Here is a 10,777-nt window from a genome sequence, read left to right as displayed (position 1 = left end):
ATTATCCTGCCCTGCCTCTTCCCGGAGGACGGACTTCCACGGAGCCGGAGCCGGCAACTTCTGTGAAGTGAAAGGGCGGGCGGGAAAAATCCGGCGGGGAGCGCGGCCCACAGAAAGCGCCCGCCGCCCTCACCTCCGCACTAGAAGCTCCCTTTCCCGACCCCCGCGTGTGTAGAGGGGGCGGGGAAACTGAGGCACGGCGCGCGCGGGCGAGTGCCCCCAGCTTCCCGGCTCCCGCGCGCGGGCGCCCCGCCCCGGGTCTGGACAAAGCCCGGCGCCCGGCCCGGAGCGGGAGGGCGGCTCCCGCGCGCGCCCCGTTCCCCGTGGGCGCAAGACTCCGCCCCGCCGCCCCTCCGGGGGTGGGGGTGGGGGGACAGGGAGCCCGCCCCGGCCCCATGACGTCACCGGCGGCGGCAGGCCCCGCCCCCGGCCCCGGGCGGCAGGCCGCATGACGTCACCGAGGCCCCACCCCTCCGGAGCGAGTTCGGTCCTGGCGTTCATTTCATTCCTGTCCTCATTCCGAACATTCTTAGCATCGCTCGCGCCGCGCCGCGCCGCCCGAGCCGAGCCGAGCCTCTGCAGCCGCCGCCGCGGCCCCGCCGCCCGCCGCGGGCGCCCCTCGAGCACTTTGCGGACTCGCGTCCACCCTGCGGGCCAGTCCGCGCGGCGGGGCCCGGGCCCGGGGCGGCCGCGTCCGGGGCAGGCCATGCAGTGACGCCCCCCCACCCCTTCCACCTTTGCCCGGAGCGCGGGCAGCAGCCCGGCGCGCCCGGCCGGCCCCGGGGCAGCAGCGGCGCTAGGCAGGGGTGGGTGGCCCGGCCCGGGCACCGGGAGCCGGGCGGCGAGCGGAGGGCGGGGGAAGCGGCCCCGAAGTTTGCCTCGGACTCGCCGGGCGCCGCGGCGGCTCCGTGGGCTGAGGTAAGTTGGCGCGCGGGGCGGGTGCCGGGGTGCGGGCCGCTCTTTCTCTGCGGGCTGTGCTTTGTGTGAGGCGGGCGGGCCGGGGGCCGGGGCTCGCGCCCCCTCCTCGGTGAGCGGCGGGGCGCCGCCGGGTGAGTTGCCGGCCGCCAAGTTGGGCCGCGCGCTGGGAGCCCGCGCGGCAACAGGCGGCCCCGCCGCCGCGCCCCCCGCGCGCCCCTCTCCCGCCGCCGCACGCGCGCGCGCGCGCACACGCCCCGGGGCGCTGTTCGCGGGGCTCCCGCAGGAGCCAGAAGTTGGGAGCGAGCGCGGGCGGGGAGCCCGGAACCGGCCCGGTCCCCCCCCCGCCGCGCGCCGCCCCCCGGCGCTGGGGCCCCTGGAGGCCGGCGCGGGGTCTGCGCCGACCCGGGCTGCCGGCGGGGGTCTCGCTCCCTGGTCCCCAAGATGAAAGCGGCCACGGTCGCGCTGGCGGCTCCTCCAGGACTGTGGCCGCCGCCGCCGCCGCCGCCGCTGCTGTGTTGCACATTCAAGTGGAAAATTTTCAGGAGTCAGCAGAAACATTGTGTCCAAAAACGACCGAGGCGCAGTTACCACCAAACCCGGGAGGAGACTGGCGCTGGGAAAGTTCCCTTCGGTAGGAAATACCGGGGGTGTGCTTGTGTGCGGGCAGCGCGGCGGTCCCCGCGAGGGGACCGAGTCCGGGTGCGCTCCGAGCCTTTGTTCGGAGCAGCAACACTTGTTTTCCAGAGTCCAAAGGCCCGCTTTAAAGAAAGTTCAACTTCGTGAGTTCCCTTTTTTTTTTTAAGTGTATTTTTTAAAAAAATCAAAGCGACATTTTTAAAAAGAGCCGAATGCAGTGGGAGGCTCGCGCCACCTTCTTCCTCCCCCGAAAACAAAATCCAGATTCGAATTTTCTTTGGTTTTTAGTTGCCTTTCTTTTTCAGGATTTACTTAACGTTGAATGGTGTCACTGTATAAAAATATTTATGAAACAATGAAATAGCAGCCGCCAGTCTTTCTCAGGAGGCTTATTAACTTCTTAGAAGCAAGTGGCTGCCTGTGATTTGCAGAAATGAAAATTGACCTCGGCCAGCACGGGGAAACTTAACAGACAGATGATGTTCCAAGAATAGGGAATGGGAAAAGGTCGGGCTTGAAAACAGTGCCTTGGAGGGAGCCCGGGTCTGGGACAGCAAGGTCTCAGAAACCTGTGTGATTTCAGAGCAGTCAGGTACATAAGTAATAAAATAACTGGAAAGGCTGCAGAACACCAAGACTTCAGGACAAACCCTGGCTTCCTTCTCCCCCATCTGCCACCTGGCTTGTCTTTGGGAATTAAGGTGGTCTGATGGTTTGGGGTGTGCCACTTGCCTGCAGGTGGTTACCTGAATAGACAGATCCCTCCCTGCTGGGAGGTGCGATCCACTGCACATTGTCTGCCAGCCGTGGGTCCTTTCTCTGCAGCCTGCTGGGAGCTGTGCTGGGCTCCTGAGCGGGGGCTCCTCCGCCAGCTGGGCTGTTGGGAGGCAGTGGTTGGGGAAAAGTCTCTGCCTCGGCCGGGCTGCATCGTTTCACTGCTGGGCTCCTGCCCTTCTGTAAACAGCAGAATTTCTGGGCCCAGGCACATCTGCCGGCTTACGAGGACCAGACTTGGATTCAACTTTGCTGTCTTTCCTTTTTAGAAGGAAACGGTAGAACTAGTAACAGAGTGGATCAGGGAAGACAGTTGGATTCAGAGGAACCTTTGTCAACAGCGAGTTTTTGAATGGTTGGTTCTTTTTTTGGGGGGGGGGGGGAGGAAAGGCTTATTTTTCTAATCTCACTATTTCCATAAATGGTCATAGATATATTTGTTTAGTGTTTCTTTGTGCAGCTCTGTGTTGAGCTGTTAGGTTTCAGGTTTTACACGGAGTTCACAGTTCTTTTATTTGTTGGTATAAAAAATGAACTGGTAAACTGTATCCTTTACTGGTTCTCGCTGAAGTGCCAAGGTAGACCATTTTATTTTTACTTAGTGGAAAGTATTATGTGATCTACAGTTTTAGGGGAACATTAGAATACATTTTTTTTTTAAGCCAATTTGAAACAAAACCAATGTGACAGTAAAGAGCAAAAGGATTTACAGAAAAGAATCTTGGTGTGAAGTTCTCCTCCGTGTGATCCTTTATAAAATAACAAACTCCAGGGAGCATGCCTTAGCGATTATTGGAGTTTTTTTTTTTTTTTTAATTTTCCCAAAACAAAAATCAGAACTCACCGCAACATATATTTAATGAAATTTAATTTTAAGATGGAGAGCATTCTAGCCTAGCTTGAGCCAGACTTAAATGAATTTCTCCCATAGAAAGGCTCTTCCTTGCATTGTGGTACAATGTGTGTGGACAAATAGGCAGTGGGCTACTCTTATGAACGGGTTTGGGACGGTGTGTGTGGGGGGAGTCGACTTCCTCTCCTCCCATTTGCTGTATACAGCAAGAATCATGTATTCATATACTCACTTTGTCGACTGAGCTCCCCTTTTATTTAGAAAAAGGGCAAATAAGTCCTAAGGAGCTAAATGTTAGAGCTTTCTCCTGCTTGAACTCCAGCAATTTATCAGCAGTTGTGTGTTTTGTTGGTTATGACAGTCACGGGCAGCAAGTGTGAGAGGGCATTTCTTAATGGGAACATTTGGGAAGAATGTACTTCTGCTCAGTGATATTTGTTGTCACATTTTCAGTAAGAGCGTGCAACACAAGTACCTTCGAGAATGTAGATGGGCCTTTGAACAAGGGGCTGAGACGTGCACAGTATTTTAAGGTTGCTTGCTTCAGAAAGTACCTGTGCGCTTGTGGGGATCACTTGCCTCTAATCTCATGTGATATTGTGTGTTAATTGGGAGCATAATTATACTGCCTGCAAATGAAAATTGTGCTATCTTATCACTCAAGGTTGGTGCAAATAACTGTGTATGACTTGGTGGACTTAAAAATGACTGCATTCACATGCAGACAGTAGGTTCCTAACACTTGTGTGCTTGTGTTTCAGGCAGTTTGTTTTGTTCCCAGCAGAGCGATTGTGAAAGGGAGAAAAATGCATATTTTAGAGTGAAAGCTGTGTTTAGAGGTTTGAATCTGTTCAGTGATAAAACTTTGAGGGTCTGTTTTCTCCAAAGCCTGAAAAGTACTGGCCAGAGCAAGTTTGCAGCTTCCTCTGTAGAGCCGCAACAAAGATCAGCCAGCCTTTCTGTTAATAAATGAATGCAGGCAGTACAGCTTCTCCTTTGGAGTGCAGTGACTGGAACTGCAGACTGCTAATGTCCTACTTCTGAACTCAGCAAGAAAAATGGATTGTAAGCTTATCCCCCTTTGACAAACTTGGGCTGTGCCACTGGCTGGCTTGGGGGCTGACTGTTGACTGACATAAGCTTTGCACTCTGCATGGTGCTTGTTCTTATCTGTAGAAAGTGCCGATTACCTTGTGATATTTAAATTAGCTCTCACGTCATGGTTGAGCCATATCGGTGGTATATTTTATTTTATATTCATAAGGATGATAAAAATCCAGCAGTTCAGGTCTATCTTAAGCACTAAATGATTCTGGGTAGGACTTTCTAACAGCTAGTGTAGGCTCATATTAGGAATCCTGTATGTGTCTCTCTTCTGGGATAATTTGTGTAATGTTAAAATATTTGGATCTAAAGTTTGGGAGTGTTTCTGTGTGAGTTTTTGTTCTGTTTCAGAGCTATGGACTATTGAGTCATTAATATGTCAGATTCTCATTAAGCTTCCTTGACCATATTTGAACTTGGTTGAAATTTGATTCCTTCTTCATAGATATTCAGGTTTTGAAAGAGGTGTTCCAAAGCAAATGAGGTGCCCAGGAGCTGGTGGGGTTTTGGTACCGTGTTTTTTTTTTGTTTTTTTTTTTTTAAAAAACAGGTTTCTTACACTTAGCTCTCACTTCTCCTGTGTCCACTGGCTTCTTGCATCATTGGGAGAATTCTCAAAAAGAGAAGTTTCCATGGTCTGGGCATTCTGGCCAAATGTGAAACTGGTCTCTCTAATGATAGGACTTGAGGAACCCTCTCAACGCAACCTCTTTTTCTAGGTGATGGTAGGTCGAGGGAAAGCTATGTTGCCCCTTCGCCCCTCATTGTTAAAAATCAGTTTTTATTATCCTGAAGCAAAGTCTTCGGCCCGCTTTTCCCCTTTGTGATTCACAGTTTATAAGGCTGTGTTCTAGGGTTTCATTCGCAGTTTTAATTTGAAGGGACAGGGCTCTGGACCGTGGATTGAAAAAAAAAAAAAATCCAGGTAATTGATGGACAAGTTAAACATCGTCATTTCCCGTGGGCAAATCTGGTTGCTTTTTTACATCTGACAGGTCTGGATGTGTGTGTAAGGTGGCTGTATATACAACAATGATGAGCGCTGTTGTGTTTGCTGATAGATAAACTGAAAAACTGCTGTAATGGTGGGAAATGTTAATTATGTGAGAACATATTGAGCTTATATTCTCTGGCATGAACTTTTAGAAAAAAAATGCATCAACTGTGCTGCTTTTTTTTTTTTTTATGGGCACAGCTTTCTAATTATCATAATTCAGTTCAGCTCCATTCTTGGATGCTGTTCAAGTGCAATCTCAATTTAAGTTGAAAGGAGGGTTTTTTTGTTTTTTTTTTTTTAAACTGAGAATGTTTAAGACAATTTGAAAAGTTCATCGAAATATGTTGTCCTCTGAGGTGTGGGCAGACTTGGGGGGAGTGACCGGATTGCCTTTCTCTAACAGTTCAGTAGTTTTAAGTATTAAGATTTTTTTTTTTGCTTTGCACTTTATCCAAACCTGCATCTTGTGTGCATTTTTGCATAACTTGGTGCTGCAGCTGTGGAATTCTTTTTGAAAACCGTTGTCTTTTCTCTGATAGTAAACTATAAGTAAGTAACTATTTTATTACCATCTGCAGAAGCAGGAACATCTTTAAGAGGTGGAAAGGAGTGCAGAATTCTTTGGAACTCCTTTGACAGAAACCAGCAGTCATCTTTTATACCAACCAAGCCCTTAGAGAGCGATAACCTTATCTGTCCCCCTTTGCAGCGTGACATTTTGTGAAGCCGGAGTCCTCTTTGATGGCATCCGTCGTGGTGTCTGATAGCCTTTAACTTTTCTGTTCCTTAATAAGTTTACAAAAAAAAAAAGTGGGAATCCGCTTGAATCGTCAGAAAGAAATTTAAGTCGGACCCTTCCAACTTTCCTCCAGCCTAACTCCTGCTGCTGAAATGCAGAGAGAGAGTCGGTGGAAACCAAATGACTTCATTTGCTCTGGCACTTAAGAACAGAATTCACTTCCATGGTGGTGAAATAAAAGGAGCCAAGTGTTTTAAATAGCCACTCCCCGAGGCCCGCCCGAATGCTGGGAGAAAAGCGCATTGTCTGCAGCGGCTCCCGGAGCCTGCCTGGCTCACCCTCCCCCACCAGGCAGCTCCATTTCTGAAGTTGACATCTGGTTTTCTCTCTGTTCACCTGATCTGTCCCCATACACGCGCATACATGTCGTGAGTGTGCATATATGCATTCTGCAGGCAACACGGGTTTTTGATTGTGTGTATTTCAAAGCCCTACTGGGTTAGAGAGAGGCAGCAAGCTAATGGCACAAGATAAAATGTAAACACCGCAGCCGCCCCACATGCCGCCGCTGCTGGGTTTCTGTCCGATGGTGCTTTCTGGGTAGGCGTGCCTATTGTTGTGGCAGCAACAGGCGGCAGAAGTTGGGGCACCATATGGCGGATGTGGGCCTCAGATAAGCTGTCTGGTAATTTAGCTTATCAATAGCATTTTGATATGCTTCATTTTCTGATCACCGGGCCACTGTGGCCGGGGGTGTGTTGGGGGCTAAGTGATTCCAAAGCCATTGTGAGCCGATGCCTCCTTTGGTGGAATCTCTCAGTCCTTTCTCCTCGCTGCCTTTTCATCCCAAAGCCTTTGGGAGACAATGGTAGTTAGAGTTAGCAAGAGCCCCTGCCCTGAAATCCAGACCACTTACAGGGCATCCTCAGGTATTGCCGTTGAGAGAAAAACAGGAACGAAGTTGCTTAGCAGCATTTTGTGTTGGCAGAGCCAAGAAGTTCCCTCAATTCAAAGTTTGTTTTTAAAACAAAATTCTGAGGAGGTAAGCTTGCTGCTGTTCTTTCTGATTTTGCTGAAAAGTTTCTAGTTTGCTTGCACAATACTCACCCTCCATCTCCCTTCTCCCTTAAGTTTTACCTTCATCATGGAATGTGGTACAGTTGGGGACCAGGAAGGTGTCATCTGTGATTTGAAGACAAGAAGCACCTTCCTTTATGGCTAGAGATTGTTAGAGTGGGAAGTGCTTCCTGAACACCACACAGGTGTCCATCATGGCGGAAATAGAACCATGGGGCAGCTGACCGCAGCCCGCTCAGGGAGTCTGCACACAGTAGGTGGCTTACCGGGGGCTTGAGAACGTGTGTGGCTCTCAGTCCGTGTTCTCACCTCGCCGTGTTCCTCACCTCACAGTTTTACTTTTGGGTTCATGATTCATTCACATGACTGATTCCGGAAGGCTCAGAGCCACACCCGCATCTGTCTTTTTTGTATGTTTGCCCGGGGGCTTCTGATAACACAGGGGTGGGAGGGGTTCCTACCTTGGCATGTGCGTGGCAGCCTTCCATGGAACTTTTCTAGTCTGGGTATCTGTGGTGACTTAGGAATTCTGTCACTCTGCCTTCAAATAATTTAATTAATTAGTTAATTGAAAATGCTGGAGTAGGTGCAGGGTCTGTACTTCTTTTTTTAAAAGATTTAGTTTATTTGTTTGAAAGGCAGTGTGACAGAAAGAGGAGGAAGATGAGGAAAGAGAGAGAGAGAGAGAAAAAAAATCTTCCTTCTATGGGTTCACTTTGCAGATGACTGCAACAGGCCTAGGCTGAAGCCAGGAACCAGGAACACCATCCAAGTCTCCCATTCTCTCATGTGGGTGGCAGGGGCCCAAACACTTGGGCCACCTTCTGCTGCTTTTCCAGGTGCGTTAGCAGGGAGCTGGGTAGGAAGTGGAGCAGCTGGGATTCAAACTAGCACTGAGATGGGATGCCAGCACTCCAGTGGGATGCTAGCATTGCAGGCAGAGGCTTAGCCTGCTACCAAGACATTGGCCCCAGGTTTTCAGTATTTCTGAAAGGCCCCATGACAGCATCTCTTCCTGCTTGGGATCCATTGCTGTAGATACTCTAATTTTTATCCTCAGATCACACCAAACTAAAGTCAGCCACCTCTGCTAATGCTGAGTGTGGGTTTTTTTGGTCCCCTATGTGTTTGAGGTGAACCCCCTTCTCCGAGCTGGGCATTCTTCTGTTAACCACCCTCCGGGTGTGTAGCAGTTGCTTCCAGATGTGATGGCAGAGGTGTGTGTGTCAGCCTTGCTGGGGAGGGGCTTGGCTGCCTACAAAGAAGAACAGGGGAGTTTGTGAGGAATGTGGATGCCCCCTAAACTCCTCAGCTGGTATCCCCTGATGCTGGGAATGAGGGCTGGGAAGGTGAGCCTGGCAGTGCTCCACCTGTGGATAACCCTCCACCCTCAGCGTTTTGTTCCTCTCTTCCCTTCCCCCTGTGCTCTTTGAAATCCAGATGTGCCTTGTTTTCATAGAGTGCTGCTTGCCACTGGCCGTTTAAACATTTACAGATGCTACTGTGTGCAGGATTTGGTGATCAGGAAAAGGTGGCCAGTGTGCAGGGATGTGTACGGTGCCCCTGGCCAGGCCCCTGGGAGAAGTTTAGCTGGGGGAAGCGGGCATGCGAAGAGGTCATCTCGGTCCAGCGGGAAGGTTACATCTGTCGTATTTCATGCGTTCCAAGGTGCCTCTTGTTTACGTATTTGACCATTGTTGGGGTTGAGATGTGTCCGACAATCCTGGCTGGCCAGGGAGCAGGGAGCAGGTGGTGGTTACCCTTGGTGTGGTGGTGTTCTCTCATCAGAGGCTGCTGAAAGATGCAGTGGAGAGGAAGGGAGCGTATCTGAGAGTGCCCTTGTCACAGAGGATAATGCCATGTGGAACACTGGTGGATGTGGATCCACTCGGAGAAGTTATTTTAGGTCTATCTTACCCAGTGTATTTAGCTTATATTTTTCTTTCTGTATATATGTGTACACACACACACACACACACCTACATATACATATACCCATGATTGACATAGGGTAAAGAGTTTCAAAACTTGTGAGCACAAAATACTGTTTCTTAGAAAGAAAGCATTCTGGCATTGTGTGCTTTCCAGCAGAATTTCTTAGAAGTAAAATTGTGCTGCATCCTCCAGTAGGGCTGTCTGGATTGGTTGAAATAGTGATCATGCAGCTTGGTTGCATCTCAGGCCCAAAGGATCTGGGCAGTTGATTGTACAGTGTTGACAATGGTTGCTTTAAGGGAATGGGGTTAGGGAGGGAAGGGACTTGAACTGGTTTTACGCATTTGTAGTTTTAGGAGCATTGATTTCCTTATGTAATAAAACAATCAGAGGGGGAAAAAACCTCAAGAGGCTGGTGCTCAGCATGTATCCAGTGTGCTGTGTTGCCTTGTATTTGGTGCTGGGGGGAGCTTTGCAAGGGAGGACATGTGAGAGTTGGGCCTTGAGGTGGGGGCAGGAATGGCTGCCAGATGCCATTTTGGGAGTAGAGTGTAGAGTGGGGCTAAGTGAAACAAACAAACCCTGTGAAATATTGTCCCAAGTGAGGAACTCAGCCCTCAGATGTTGATAAGGAAGGTTTACTACCATGAATGAGCTAGTATAGATTTGAAACTTGGCTGTGAACAATTAATTGAAAGGAACAAAAGGGAGGGAGGGAACGGATAACCATTCAGGTTGGGATATTTCCTGATTTTGGTTTGGAAAACAGAGGCCAGGAGAATGTGAATTTAAAAGCACAGATTTGGAGGAGGGTCATTATTGACTCAGCTACTTGCTAGTGTGGCCTTGGACGGATTACTCTTGTCTGCAGAACCCTGATCTGTAAATTTCAGTAGCATGTCAGCTGGGTGCTTAGTATAGTGGGTGCTCAGTAAATCTAAACTTCAAAGTTATCTTGCGTACCAGATCCTGAATGATCTCCTGCCATCCTAGCTTGGCCGGGGACTCTAGAGGAGCTCGTAAGGCTCGGGCAGGTGCTTAGAAGAGCAAGACTTCTGGATCAGGCAAAAACTCTGAAATCCAGGAGACACTGGGGCAGTCCTAAAAGCCCTGACCATTTATTGCTTTGAGCGATGCTTTCTTTCCTCATTTATAAAATGGAGGCGGTCCCTTAGTAAATACTTAATATTTGAGTTCATTCTGATGTGGTCTAAGGGTGTATTAGTTTTTACTCTAAGCTGTTGTATAAAGATGAGCATTTTGAGTATAGACTTATAAAAGACGTAAAAAGTGATAGGTGAGAAAGCAAACATATGTGCGTGGTCACGGGTTGTCCCATACAGAGAGAAACTGGTCATGAGTGAGCAGGGGGCCAGGAGATTGCCTGAAGACAGGAGGTGTATTTGGAGAGGAGGGAGAAAGGGCTGCCGTGTAGCATCTCCAGCAGGTCTGTGGTAGTTAGAGCAGGTGTGAGCCCCTCCCTTGTGGCCTCTTTATGAAGTAGGGGGTGATGCCTCTAGAGGTGTGAGTGAAGCCACCTGGGGATTATACAGCACCTCCTAAGTTCCATGCAGAGCTCAATGGCCATAATTTCATGATGTCTCCCCCTTAAGCCCTGATAAGCCCAGGAAAGGGGGTGTTTTGATTGACAAATAGGATAGAATTACATATGGGGATTTGCAGTGACTTCCAGACTTCAACCTGCCTGGCCACAGATCAATTCCTTGCTGAATGCTAGTATGAC

The 10,777-nt window shown here is 49.7% G+C and overlaps 1 protein-coding gene across 2 annotated transcripts in view; it reads left to right on the top strand.

The window, feature by feature from the left end:
• The first annotated feature begins 817 nt into the window (after positions 1-817).
• Positions 818-10,777, top strand: part of TEAD1 (TEA domain transcription factor 1) — a 281,212-nt gene continuing 271,252 nt past the window's right edge. For both annotated transcript variants that reach the window (XM_062196484.1, XM_062196483.1), the window contains exon 1: positions 818-918. The gene's annotated coding sequence lies outside the window, so the exon portion shown is untranslated. The remainder of the gene's footprint in view (positions 919-10,777) is intronic.

This window comes from Lepus europaeus, chromosome 7, assembly GCF_033115175.1.
Source record: "Lepus europaeus isolate LE1 chromosome 7, mLepTim1.pri, whole genome shotgun sequence".
NCBI lineage: Eukaryota > Metazoa > Chordata > Mammalia > Lagomorpha > Leporidae > Lepus > Lepus europaeus.
Note: the sequence above shows the minus strand (reverse complement) of the source record. Positions and strands in the feature narration are given on the sequence as shown.